Here is a 13,424-nt window from a genome sequence, read left to right as displayed (position 1 = left end):
CCTCAACTTCAACACATTCCTAGAGAAAACCAAGCTGAAAGACGATGATAGCAACTATATGGACTGGGTCCAAAACTTGCGGATCATCCTCATAGATGCCAAGAAAGCATATGTCCTTGAAGCACCGCTAGGTGACGCGCCCATTTTCCCAGCAACTCAAGACGTTATGAACGCCTGGCAGTCGCGTAGTGATGATTACTCCCTGGTTCAGTGCGGCATGCTTTACAGCTTAGAACCGGGCTCCAAAAGCGTTTTGAGCGGCACGAAGCATATGAGATGTTCCAAGAGCTGAAAATGGTTTTCCAAGCTCATGCCTGGGTCGAGAGATATGAAGTCTCCGACAAGTTCTATAGTTGTAAGATGGAGGAAAACAGTTCTGTCAGCGAGCATATACTCAAAATGTATGGGTTGCACAACTGTTTGTCTCAGCTGGGAGTTAATCTTCCAGATGACTCGGTCATTGACAGGATCCTTTAGTCGCTCCCACCTAGCTACAAGAGCTTTGTGATGAACTACATTATGCAAGGGATGGAGAAGTCCATTCCTGAGTTATATTCAATGCTGAAATCAGCGGAGGTGGAAATCAAAAAGGAACATCAAGTGTTGATGGTGAATAAGACCACTAGTTTCAAGAAAGGCAAGGGTAAAAAGAACTTCAAGAAGGATGGCAAGGGAGTTGCCGCGCCCGGTAAAACAGTTGCCGGGAAGAAGCCAAAGAATGGACCCAAGCCCGAGACTCAGTGCTTTTATTGCAAGGGAAATGGTCACTGGAAGCGGAACTGCCCCAAGTACTTCGTGGATAAGAAGGCCGGCAACGCCAAAGGTATATGTGATATACATGTTATTGATGTGTACCTTACCAATGCTCGTAGTAGCTCCTGAGTGTTTGATACCGGTGCGGTTGCTCATATTTGTAACTCAAAACAGGAGCTGTGGAATAAGCGGAGACTGGCGAAGGACGAGGTGACGATGCGTGTCGGGAATGGTTCCAAGGTCGATGTGATTGCCGTCGGCACGCTACCTCTACATTTACCTACGGGATTAGTTTTAAAGCTTAATAATTGTTATTTAGTGCCAGCTTTGAGCATGAACATTGTATCTTGATCTCGTTTAATGCGAGATGGCTACTCATTTAAATCCGAGAATAATGGTTGTTCTATTTATCAATGTTGAGGAACTCGGTAACTGGTAACTGCTCGGTCAGCTTAGGAGTAACGATTAATCGGTGAATCGGCCTATTAACTGGATTAATCGGTCGAACATTAATCGGTAGATTAAATAGGAATTTAGCACCATATATCCAAAAAATTATGTATTGTACCACACTCCCATGCTCCTAGCTATATGATATAGCAAAATATGGTACTATAGGCATATGAAAAATAAAAATCATAAACAAGATCACAAGAGGTAAAATTGTTAACCCGTATATAGGAAATAACAAACAATATGCATCCAACATATCAAGATAAATATGCAGCCACACAGTATGCAATCCAACATGTCAATATAAATGGCAGCCACACAAATAGGGAATACAAAATAAATGGCAGCCACACAATATGCATCCACATGTAAAGATAAATAGCAGCCACACAAATAGGGAATAGCGAATATAATTCATAATAAGGTTCACAAGACGAATAGGTAACAAGGTCCAGATAAGTTCAGCCATATAGATAGAAATAGCCAAATAAGTAACATGCTAACAAGGTTCGGCCACACACATAGAAATAGGTATCAAGGTAATAAGGATTAAGAACATAAGGTTTGGGCACACAAATAGCAAGCAAAATAAGTTTATGACGAATGGCTCAAGGCTGCGGGGGCTCCTCCTCCTCATCATCATCTTTGTTTGCCATCACCCCATCATCATCGGACTCGTAATCGATCATATCATCCTCCATATCTACCTCATGATCAGATTCATCATCATCCTCAACGTATTCTTCAACTTCATGGAGTTCTCTAACTCGTGCACTCCTACGAAGCTCTGTAGGTTCGCTTTCCTCCATTGCTTCATCAATGATGTTGTATGGCACCCCCGTAGTGGGATCAAACTCATCATCAATGTATGCATCTTCACATATCCAATCTTGTGCTCGTGACGCATCTTCACCAAGAAGAACATCACTAGAAGAGGATAACTTCTTTCTTTTATCAATCATCCTTCCATTGAATTGGATATAAACTAGATTGTCCCTACGGGCCACATCTAGTTTATTTCTCCTCTTTGCATCTACCTGCAAAGTGAAAATGGAAGCCTCATGAAATAAATTGTGAGAAGAATATTCAGATTTGACTAATTGTGAGAAGAAATTCAGATTTGACTAATTGTGAGAAGTCTAAGAGTTACCATTTAAAAAGTGCTCCAATTTCTTTCACATCCGGATGAACTTGTGGTCAAGTTGAGTATCCTTATGGCCATGTGTTGCAATGTGGGAGTTTGTAATCCATAAGTTGACCACCAATCACCTACAATTTGAGACAAGTGAAATAACATGCAATCAGCCCATAATTTCATAAATGTCATAATAAGTTTTTTTTGCTTTGAGAACATGCTTACCGGCATCGAAATTGTTATTCTCCATTGCTTTCAATGCAGCCACCTTCCCAAACATACCCTCTTTCTTTTTAAACTTGGTGAAGTCAATGTTAAACACCTTATTTTGCTTCATGTCATCATCATGATAAAATGTCTCCATGACTTCCATAAGCGCAACCACTACCTCTACATCCGTAAAGATGCTCGGGTCAGCACAACTATATTTGGGATTCAAGATGTATGCTGCCATGTGCAATGGAGAATCCAACCTCCCACTCATCTTGGTATTCATGGCATTAGTGATCACCAAATAGTCTTTTTTTGAATTTTCAACAACAACCTTGATTTCCCTTTTTGCACTTATTAGTTCTCCATACATAGAGGCCATAGATGGACCATCCCCATCAGCCAACCGAAGCACCTTCACCAATGGCTCAAAAACCTTGCAAGGTAACATAAAAATGATCAAATGAGTCATATAAGCACATGCAAACAGCCCCAACATTAGAAATGCACAAGTTACAACTACAACTATGACTACTTGACTAGATGCAAATAGCCCCAACGTAGAAATACATAGATGCAAACACCCCAACATATGACTAGATGCAAACAGCCCCCATAAACATACCTTCATGCAAAGTGATACATTTTTCCAAAAGCCCCTACTCATTATTGTGGCGTTGGCCGCCTTTCCTTTCACCGTTTTGTGTGCTTGCATGCTTCCCATTCATCACTACAAACCATTGCCCTTAGTTCTTTCTTTTTAGAAACCAAACTTTGCAACGTAAGAAATGCTAAGGCAAATCGTGTCACCCCCGGTGTAACAATGTATCTTTTTTTCGTGAAAGACCTCATCAAGGACAATGTTTTATGATGTGCATAAAGAAAAATTGTCATTTGCTTACCTTTGGTGATTGTAGGGCCAAATTGCTTCAGCTTCCCAACTGCTTCTACCATCAAATTGAGGGTGTGAGATGCACATGAGCTCCAAAAGATCTTTGGCCATTTTCCTTTGAGCATATCCTTTGCTCCCATGTTGTTGGAAGCATTGTCTATGACCACTTGCACAACATTTTCAGCACCTACAAGATGGAAAATCTCAAAATCAGCACCTACAACATTATGAAAATCAATGAATGAAAGTAAACTTGAGACTTCAAAAATCATACCAATTTTCTCAATGCACTCAACTACATAATTGAAGATGTATAGACTTGTGTGTGCATCCGCCGACTCCTCCTTTGATTCAAGGAAGGCGGTCCCTAACTTGCAATGCACGCACAAATTCATTATACTTCTTCTTTTCTTGTCGGTCCAAGCATCAGTCATGATAGAGGACCCAGTTTCCACCCTCTCAAGCTCATGTGGCTGCATCAAATCCTTTGTTCTTTCCACCTCTTGCAGCAACATCTTCTCTCGGAGCATATATTGGGAAGGTGGCTTCCATTTAGGACCAAACCGACCAAGGGCTTCACAAAACTGCTTGAAGTCATCATCATTGACAGCATTGAAAGGAATATTTTTCTTGTACATCCATCTAGCCAAATATTTCCCTACCCTGTAAGCTTTCTCCTTATCAATTGCATCATTTATGTTCTGTTGGAACTTCTTCAATGGAATGGAAGGATCACTTGGCATCACATATTTATCAATAGGACCTGACTTGCGAGCTTCACCTTCTCCAATTGCATGAAGCTCTTCCTCGTTCTTGTCATCATCAACTTGAACGACAACCTCAGCACGTACTTCTTCATCATGTTTTTCTTTCAGCTTCTTCTTCTTTTGTGGTTCCTCATAAGCATCCTTACACCTTTTCTGCTGATCCGGTGTGGCCATATTGCAACTTTTCACGCTTCCCTTTACCTGCCCAATATGTTGCTTCATCCTATTGACGCCTCCACCCATCTCCTTTCCACACAACTTGCACTTCACTCGCTGTAGATCTAAAGGATTGATCAAGGTTGCCTCCCACCCCATGTCATTTGTTCTTTTGAGAGTATGAGAACTTGCAACGTTAGAGGCAACCGTAGACCCCTACAAATATATTGAATGAGCAAACATAATAAGTATCAATGAGCGATCTGTAGTTTTAAATAATTAATCTATAGTCTACAGATCATACCATAGAAAATCAGATTTGTTAGGACTTTAGAGTATGTCTATGGTAGCATAAGAAATCGCAGTTAGGCAACTATTGCATGTACAGATCCGCCCAAAATTAATATAACCTATACCTAACTTGCTAAACAACGAGTTCTTAATGTACAGATCATCCCACAATTAATATTTAATATACGCTAAGCAGAATATCCATGGATTATTAGTTCATTGCTACAATTAGAGTGTTTCTGCATTAACATTTTAACACATCAATAATTACTATAATAGACAGGCGTACATGGCTTGATGCTTAACAATCCATCCATCCGTCTACTAATTTACTGTAATTGGAGTGAGTGTCCATAGAATTTAGTTGGAACAACCCATCCATCTACTAATCTTAATTAGTTACATACTTACATTACATCTACTCCCCAAATAGATCATCAGGACTCATACATATTGATCAGTGATCACACTCACACATCTTACTGTATGGTTGTATGCAATTGGAAATTCAATCAATGACGTATTGGACCACAACGGCTACAGAGACTGAGAGGGGAAGAAGATGTTACCTTGCTCACCGGTGAAGCCATGGAGGAGAAGGGCGGCAGGGACAACAGCAGGCAGTCGGGAGCAGATGGCGACCAGCCGCCGGGATAGAGATTGGGAAGAGCCCGCGGGTGAAGGAGTCCGGCCGATGGATGGGAAGGAGGAGCAGGTAGGCTAGCGGCGGCCGGCGGGGCTACTGTAGCATGCAGCGGCGGAGCTACTTGACCGGGCGCCGGGGAGGACCTGCCAGCCGCCAGCCAGATCGGGGCTGGATGGGAAAAGGAGTGGGAGGGGCGCCAGGAGCCAAAACCTAGCTAATGTAGGAGGTAGGAGCGGGAGGGGGCTGAGCTGGCCAAAATATTGGGCTTTCGTTTCCATCGGTTAACTGGTCAAGGCGACTAATCGGTCTGACAACCGATTACTCGGCCTGACAGGCCCGTTAATCGGCTTGGGCAGTTAACACCACGAATAGGCACTATTCGAGTCGGACACCTAGCGAGTAGAGATTAACTGGCCCGTTAACTGATTTATTCGCCGAATTCTTGAATAGTGCTATTTATATGAGAGATATGTTTTATGCTCATGCCCCGTTGGTCAATGGTTTTTTTTTACTGAATCTCCGTGATGTTACACATATTCATAGTGTGAATGCCAAAAGATGTAAGGTTGATAATGATAGTCCCACATACTTGTGGCACTGCCGTCTTGGTCACATTGGTGTCAAGCGCATGAAGAAACTCCGTGCAGATGGACTTTTGGAGTCTCTTGATTATGAATCATTTGACACATGCGAACCATGCCTCATGGGGAAAATGACCAAGACTGCATTCTCCGAAGCAATGGAGCGAGCAACCAACTTATTGGAAATCATACATACTGATGTGTGCGGTCCAATGAGCGTTGAGGCTCGCGGTGGCTATCGTTATGTTCTCATCCTCACTGATGACTTAAGTAGATATGGATATGTCTACTTAATGAAAAACAAGTCTGAGACCTTTGAAAAGTTCAAGGAATTTCAGAGTGAGGTTGAGAATCAACGTGATGGAAAATAAAGTTCTTACGATCAAATCATGGAGGAGAATATTTGAGTCACGAGTTTGGCATGCACTTAAGGAAATGTGGAATTGTTTCACACCTCACGCCGCCTGGAACACCGCAGTGTAATGGTGTGTCCGAACGTGGTAATCACACTCTATTGGATATGGTGCGATCTATGATGTCTCTCACCGATCTACCGCTATCATTTTGGGGTTATGCTTTAGAGACTGCTGCATTCACTTTAAATTGGGCTCCGTCAAAATCCGTTGAGACGACACTGTATGAATTATGGTTTGGGAAGAAACATAAGCTGTCGTTTCTGAAAGTTTGGGGATGCAATGCTTATGTCAAGAAACTTCAACCTGAAAAGCTCGAACCCAAGTCAGAAAAATGCATCTTCATAGCATACCCTAAGGAAACTATTGGGTATATGTTGGGGATATGACTATCAGGCATGACCCACAAGGAGGGGCCGGGTCATCCCTATGATGATTCATCTCCATGAAGCCCAAGAGTGTAATGGCGGTTCATAGATAGGCTGAGTAGAGGGCCCAAGCCCAAAGGCGGCTTAAGGCCCACGGTTGTAAACCGCCATGTATCTATGACTTGTATTGTAAGGCATATGTAATTGGTCTCCGAGCCGGACACATTATATGAGCCGGCCGGGACTCTGTAGACCACAGGGCATCAACCCGTGTATATAAGGGGACGACCTGGCGACGGCTTAGGGGAAGAAAAGAAGAGATCGAGAGGCAGGTTAAGCGTATTCGCTCCCTGGTCATCGAAACCCTAGCAATACCACCTCAAACTGGATTAGGCCTTTACCTTCACCGCAAGGGGCCGAACCAGTATAATTCCTCATGTCCTTTGTCCCGTTTAACCCCTTTAAGCTAACCTCATTACGTTGACTCCATGACTAAGTCCTCACCCTAGGACATCTAACGTGACAATTCCACGATAGTTGGCACCCACCGTGGGGCTATCTCATGATGGTTTAAAGTTCTTAGAGGGCAACTTCGAAGGGCTCAAGGGATACGCTATGGGCCGTATGACCAAGAGTCATCACGGCAAGCTCTACATCAATGACGCAGGATGGGGCCCCGAGGCCGGCTCAGTTGAGTATGGGTACCAGGTCCCCTTCAGCGGAATTAACATCTTCATTGGCAAGATCAGCGAACCGGGTCCTAAGCCGGACACCTGCACCGACATCATCGAGACGGCTCAGCGTGCAAGACCTGCCCGGGTTCAGCCCGCCATAAAACGTGCCTTCATGGGATTCATTAACAGTGCAGAATCTGAATCGGTATCTAACGGTGAGATGGTTGTCTATTCAGATGGCGAGTGATCCACCGGTGAGACCGAGTCATTGTACCAACTGCAAGATGGCCGGCTTGGGGGCTGTTTCGAGGGCGAGAGTATTCCGGACCCCTATGAGCCACCGAACCGGGTTGCAATCTTCATGGCCGGTACGCAGCCGGTACAACATTCTTCAACTATAGCGGCACTAATTTCCGGATCAGCAACGGCGATGGCAGCTGGGGAAGGAGGCCCTGTGCGTCCGCCGGCTCAGGCCTTAACTGATTTGCTGGCTAAGCTGACAACATTGTTGACAACGGTGGTTAACCCGACGGATTAGGATCAGCACTATGCGGCGGTTGCAAAATTGCGTGATGAGATAGCGCATGCCAAGGAGGAGCTGAACGCGGAAAACGCAAGGATGGTGGAGGAGCAAGCCGCTTTGGATGCCAAGGCACATCGGATTGAGTCAGAGTCATACCGACTCATGCTATATCAGAATGCTTCAAATGATGTCATGAGGAGGCATCGGAGTCATTTGCCCCCGGTTTACGAGGCAAGAAACCTCTTTAACACGCCAGGAGCAGGAACCAGTAACCCGACAATAGTAAACTGGGTCGAGACACCCGGGACGGGCACGCCAGTTCAGCCACGTATGATGGACCCGCCTCGTCAGAGCAATAACCCGCCGCAGCACGTGCCGACGCTGCCGGGTCATTACTCTAACCCTTTGGATAACATGATTGCTGCAGCATCACGATTGGTGGCTCTCCTGATTGAAGGTGAATCTCTGACAGCAGTTGAAACGCGGAGAGCTAGAGAGCTCCTTCACACTGCTTTGGTTCAGCAGCAGGCTTATTCTTACAGTCGTGACATGATTCATTCCACCCCTCGCCCGAGCCGGAGTTACAGCAGGCATATCGATGAACCGGCTGTGTCAAGCAGTGGACAGAACCATAACCCGCCCCGAGGGCATAACTCGGCTGGTGGGGGTGCTGGTGCTCAAAACATGGTGGATCAAGGTAGAGCACGTCGGGAGGCCGAGCTGGCGGCTCAACATGCGGCCCGTCAATTTTCTCCGGCTTGTCCGACGACTTTGATAGAGCCGAGCATGACCTCTAGGAATTTGGGCGTGCCGTGTTTGGTGTCGGCTCTGTGCAATGAGCGACTGCCCAAGGATTTCAAGGGTCCTTGCAAAGTGCCTAACTACATAGCTGACTTACCCGCTAAGGCATGGATAGCGAGTTATGACATGTCCATGGAGTTGCTGGATGTTAGTGAAGCTGCGTGTGCCAAATATTTCCCACTGATGTTGGAGGGGACGGCCCGTACTTGGTTAAAGGGGCTCCCTGCCAACTCTATTGGATCATGGGCTGAGTTAAAGGCCCAGTTTATCCAGAACTTTAAAGATACATGCAAGCAGCCTATGTCAATTGTAGATTTAGCCTCATGTGTCCAAGAAGAAGGGAAATCGATGACTCATTGGGTGCGCCGGGTCTCAACGATCCTGCACTCGTCAGATCGCATCAAGGTCGACTCAGCGGTCTTAGTGTTAGAAAGCAATTGCCGTTTCACGCCCCTGAAGAAGAAATTGGGACGGCTCAAACGCCACTGCAATGACATGGGGACGCTCATGGCGGCTCTGGTTAAGTATGCTGACTCTGATGGTACCAAGGACCCCAAGTCTGATGATGACAAGTCGGGAAAGGGAAAGAAGAGCAGCAACACCAAGGGGCAGCAGCATAACCTGGAAAACCAAGGAGGCAACGGTAAGCACAAGGCTAATAATAGTTTTGAATTTGTGGATAACACCAATGTGCAGAATAATGGTCAGCACTGGAAGGGTAAACCGCCCCCGCAGACTGGACATTCAAGCATCAATCTTGAGCAGCTGTTAAATCAGCCCTGCCCAAGACACGGGATGTGAGAGAAGCCGTCTGGGCACCTCTGGAAAGATTGCTTCATCATGAAGGAGTTCAAAAATTCGAATTTTTACTAAGACGGTCATGGGACGCGTGGCGGCTTAGGATCCGACTTTCATGGACCGGGTTACGGTGGTGGCGGCTCTAACTCTTGGTTCCAAGGAAATCAAGGTGGTCATGGCAACCAAGGTGGTTACAATCAACAGAATAATCAGGGGAATCAACAGCAGCAACAGTCTGCTTATCAGAGCAACCCGAAGCAGTTGAATAGTGGACAATATCATGTCTTTACCACTAGCTTATGTAAGCACGACCAGAAGCTTCATAAGAGGGCAGTCAATGACGTTGAGCCGGCGGTTCCCCGTTACTTGCGCTGGTCTGAGTAGCCCATTGTATGGAGCCGGGAAGATCACCTACCCTGGGTTGACAATCCGGGTCACTTGGCTCTGGTAGTCGCACCTCAGGTTGGAGGATATAAGTTCACCAAGATACTCATGGACGGAGGGAGCAACATCAATATCCTTTATTATGAAACCTTCCGCCGCATGGGGTTGATAGATAAAAACCTTAAGCCGTCAAACACTGTTTTCCATGGCGTGGTACCTGGTAAGTCGACATACCCAGTTGGTAAGATAGCTCTGGAAGTTGCTTTTGGAGATGAGCATGACTCTAGATCAGAGACCTTGACCTTTGAAGTGGTGAAAATCAAGAGCCCTTATCATGCTCTGTTTGGACGGCCGGCTTATGCTAAGTTCATGGCCAGGCCCTGTTATGTTTATCTACAACTCAAGATGCCGGGTCATAAGGGGACCATTACAGTACATGGGAGCTGGAAGATAGCTTTGGAGTGTGAAGAGGGCGATGCAGCTTATGCTGAGTTGGTTTGTGCGACAGAGGAGTTAAAGTTTTATAAGGACAATGTTGATCCGATGGACATGACATCTCTAAAGAAGCCAACTACAGAGAAAGATCCTTCACTCAAATTTAAGTCAACAGATGACACTAAGTTAGTTAACTTTGTTCCTGGCGATTCATCGAAGCAGTTCAGTATCAGTGCCAACTTGGATCCGAAATAGGAAAGCACACTCATCGAGTTCATCCATGAGAACCGGGACATCTTTGCATGGAAACCTTCACACATGCCGGGTGTATCGAGAGAACTCGCTGAGCACACTCTTAATACTGATCCAAAGTTTAAGCCGGTTAAACAGTTTCTTCACTGATTCAACCAGGAGAGGCGGAAGGCCATTGGAGAGGAAGTGGCCCGGCTCTTGGCAGCTGGGTTTATCGTTGAAGTTTTCCATCCTGGGTGGTTGGCTAACCCGGTGCTGGTACTCAAGAAGAATAGCATTTGGCAAATGTGTGTGGATTACACGGACTTGAACAAGGCTAGTCCGGCTGATCCGTTTGCTCTCCCTCGTATTGATCAAATCATTGATGCTACAGCGGGTTGTGAGCGTCTGAATTTTTTGGATGCTTATTCTGGTTATCATCAGATCAAGATGGCAGTTAAGGACCATGAGAAGACAACTTTCATTACTACATTTGGAGCCTTCTGCTATGTGTCTATGCCTTTTGGGCTCAAGAGTGCCCAGGCGACTTATCAGCGGTGTGTGCAAAATTGCCTTCACAGTCAGATTGGGCGCAATGTTCATGCTTATGTCGATGACATTGTGGTGAAGTCAAGGAAGAAGGAAACCCTGATTGATGACTTGAAGGAGACATCTGATAATCTCCGGGTCTACAAGATGATGCTTAATCCGGCTAAATGTGTCTTCGGTGTGCCTGCAGGCAAGCTCTTGGGTTTTTTGGTTTCTAACAGAGGCATTGAAGCTAACCCGGAGAAAATCAAAGCTATCACTTCTTTGGCTAAGCCGGCATGCATTAATGATGTTCAGCGCTTGGCGGGTTGTATTGCATCTTTGAGCCGGTTCATAAGCCGGATGGGTGAGAAGGCTATCCCCCTCTATCAAATGATGAATAAGACATATCATTTTGTTTGGAGTGATGCGGCTAACCAAGCATTTGAGGATCTAAAGAAACAGTTGGCTGAGTCGCCCGTGCTTGCGACCTCTGTTGATAAGGAGCCTCTATTGTTATACGTGGCTGCTAATAGCTGGGCCGTTAGTGTAGCCATTGTGGTAGAAAGGAAGGAGGCAGGCAAGGAATATCTGGTTCAACGGCCGGTTTATTATTATCAGTGAGGTGCTCATTGAGTCCAAGCAGAGGTACCCACATTGGCAGAAGCTTGTGTATGGGGTTTTCATGGAAAGCCGGAAGCTTAAGCAATACTTTCATGGTCATCCGATCACTATGGTTAGCTCTGCTCCTTTAGGGGATATCATCCAAAACAAAGAAGCAACTATCCAGGTTGCTAAGTTGGCCATTGAACTTGGACCTCACGGGTTAAAGTATGTGCCTCGTACGGCTATCAAGTCTTAGGCACTTGTGGATTTTATCAATGATTGGACAGAGTTGCAGGCACCAGAGGAAAAGCCGGATAGCACGTAGTGGACTATTCACTTTGACGGATCCAGACACCTGGAGGGCTCAGGGGCTGGAGTTGTCTTGACTTCCCCATGAGGTGACAAATTTTCTTATGTCCCGTGACTAATGTTACCTTGTACTAACAATGCAGCTGAGTATGAGGCCCTGCTCCATCGTCTTCGGCTGGCTAAGGAGATGAATTTAAGCCGGGTGAGATGCTTTGGCGAGTCAGATCTGGTGGCCCAACAGGTCTCTGGTACTTGGGATTCCAAGGATCTGCTTATGGCGGCTTATCATCGAGAAGTCGATGCCATTGCAGGTCACTTTAAGGGCTACCAAGTTGAACATATCGATCAAAGGAAGAATGAGGCGGCTGATAATTTAAGCCGGCTAGGCTCTCAGCGTAAGCCGGTGCCACCGAATACGTTCCTGGATGTACTACTCAATCCTTCGGTCAAGTTGCCTACGGAGGAGGACCTTGCTATTCCTGACCCAGAGGCACAATTGGTGGCGGCTCTTCATGCTATTCCTGATTGGACGGTGCCCTATTTGGCTTACATAACCTGGGGTGAGTTACCTGAGGATGAGATCTTGGCTAGGCAGATAACCCGTCGGTCTAAGTCAATGACAATTGTCAATGGAGAGTTGCACCATTGCAGTGTTACAAGAGCATTTCAGCTATGCATTTCTCCTGAAGAAGGTTGTGAGATTCTGCGTGAGATCGACGAAGGAGATTATGGTCATCATGTCACATCCCTAGCTTCTGGTAATGCACTAGGCTAGACCTTTTGCTGCATCATGTTTAATTTCAAATGAAATTTGAATTGAGGAATTTTCAAAGCCTCAGAAACCTCAAAAAAATAACCAACAATTAAATCTTTTCAATGTGTCCAAGAAAATGTTCCTGTTATTCCATAAAAATATTGGTGAGAGGTAAAATTTAAACCAATATTTTTGGAGTCACAGAGATATTTATTTTGGCCATTTGAATTAATCCAATAACTATTTTCTTTGGATTTATATTTAATATATATTAAATATGACTCCAAATAATTCTGGAAGTTTGTGAGTGGCTTTGTATATATTTTAGTAAGCCACATAATAAACTACAGAATTTATTAAAATGGTTTAGTATTTTACTAAACTAAAACAAAATAGAACAAAATATAAAACAATAAATAAAAACAGAAATAAAAAGAGAGAGAGAGAAAGACCCGTACCTGGGCCACTTACCTGTAGCCGGCCCAGCTCCCCCACCTGGCGGCCCAGCCCAGCTCCTCCTCCTTTGTCCTCTTCCTCCTCTGCCAGGAGGACGAGCAGAGGCGAGGCGTGGCGCTCGCCGACGCTGCCTCGGCCACCTCCTGCTTTCCCCCCCCCCCTAGCCACCTCCTCCTTCCTCCCTGGCCTCCCCAGCGACGCCCGGACGACGCCACGCGCCTCCCCGACCGCCCCTCACTCCCTCCCGAGCTCTCCCCCTC

At 45.5% G+C, this 13,424-nt stretch overlaps 1 pseudogene; it reads right to left on the bottom strand.

Annotated features, from left to right (window-relative positions):
- Nucleotides 1-1,814: 1,814 nt before the first annotated feature.
- On the bottom strand, nt 1,815-2,428 carry LOC123065704 (uncharacterized; annotated as a pseudogene).
- Between the last annotated feature and the right edge of the window lie 10,996 nt (nt 2,429-13,424).

This window comes from Triticum aestivum, chromosome 3B (assembly GCF_018294505.1).
Source record: "Triticum aestivum cultivar Chinese Spring chromosome 3B, IWGSC CS RefSeq v2.1, whole genome shotgun sequence".
Lineage (NCBI taxonomy): Eukaryota > Viridiplantae > Streptophyta > Magnoliopsida > Poales > Poaceae > Triticum > Triticum aestivum.
This window is presented reverse-complemented; position numbering and strand designations above follow the sequence as displayed.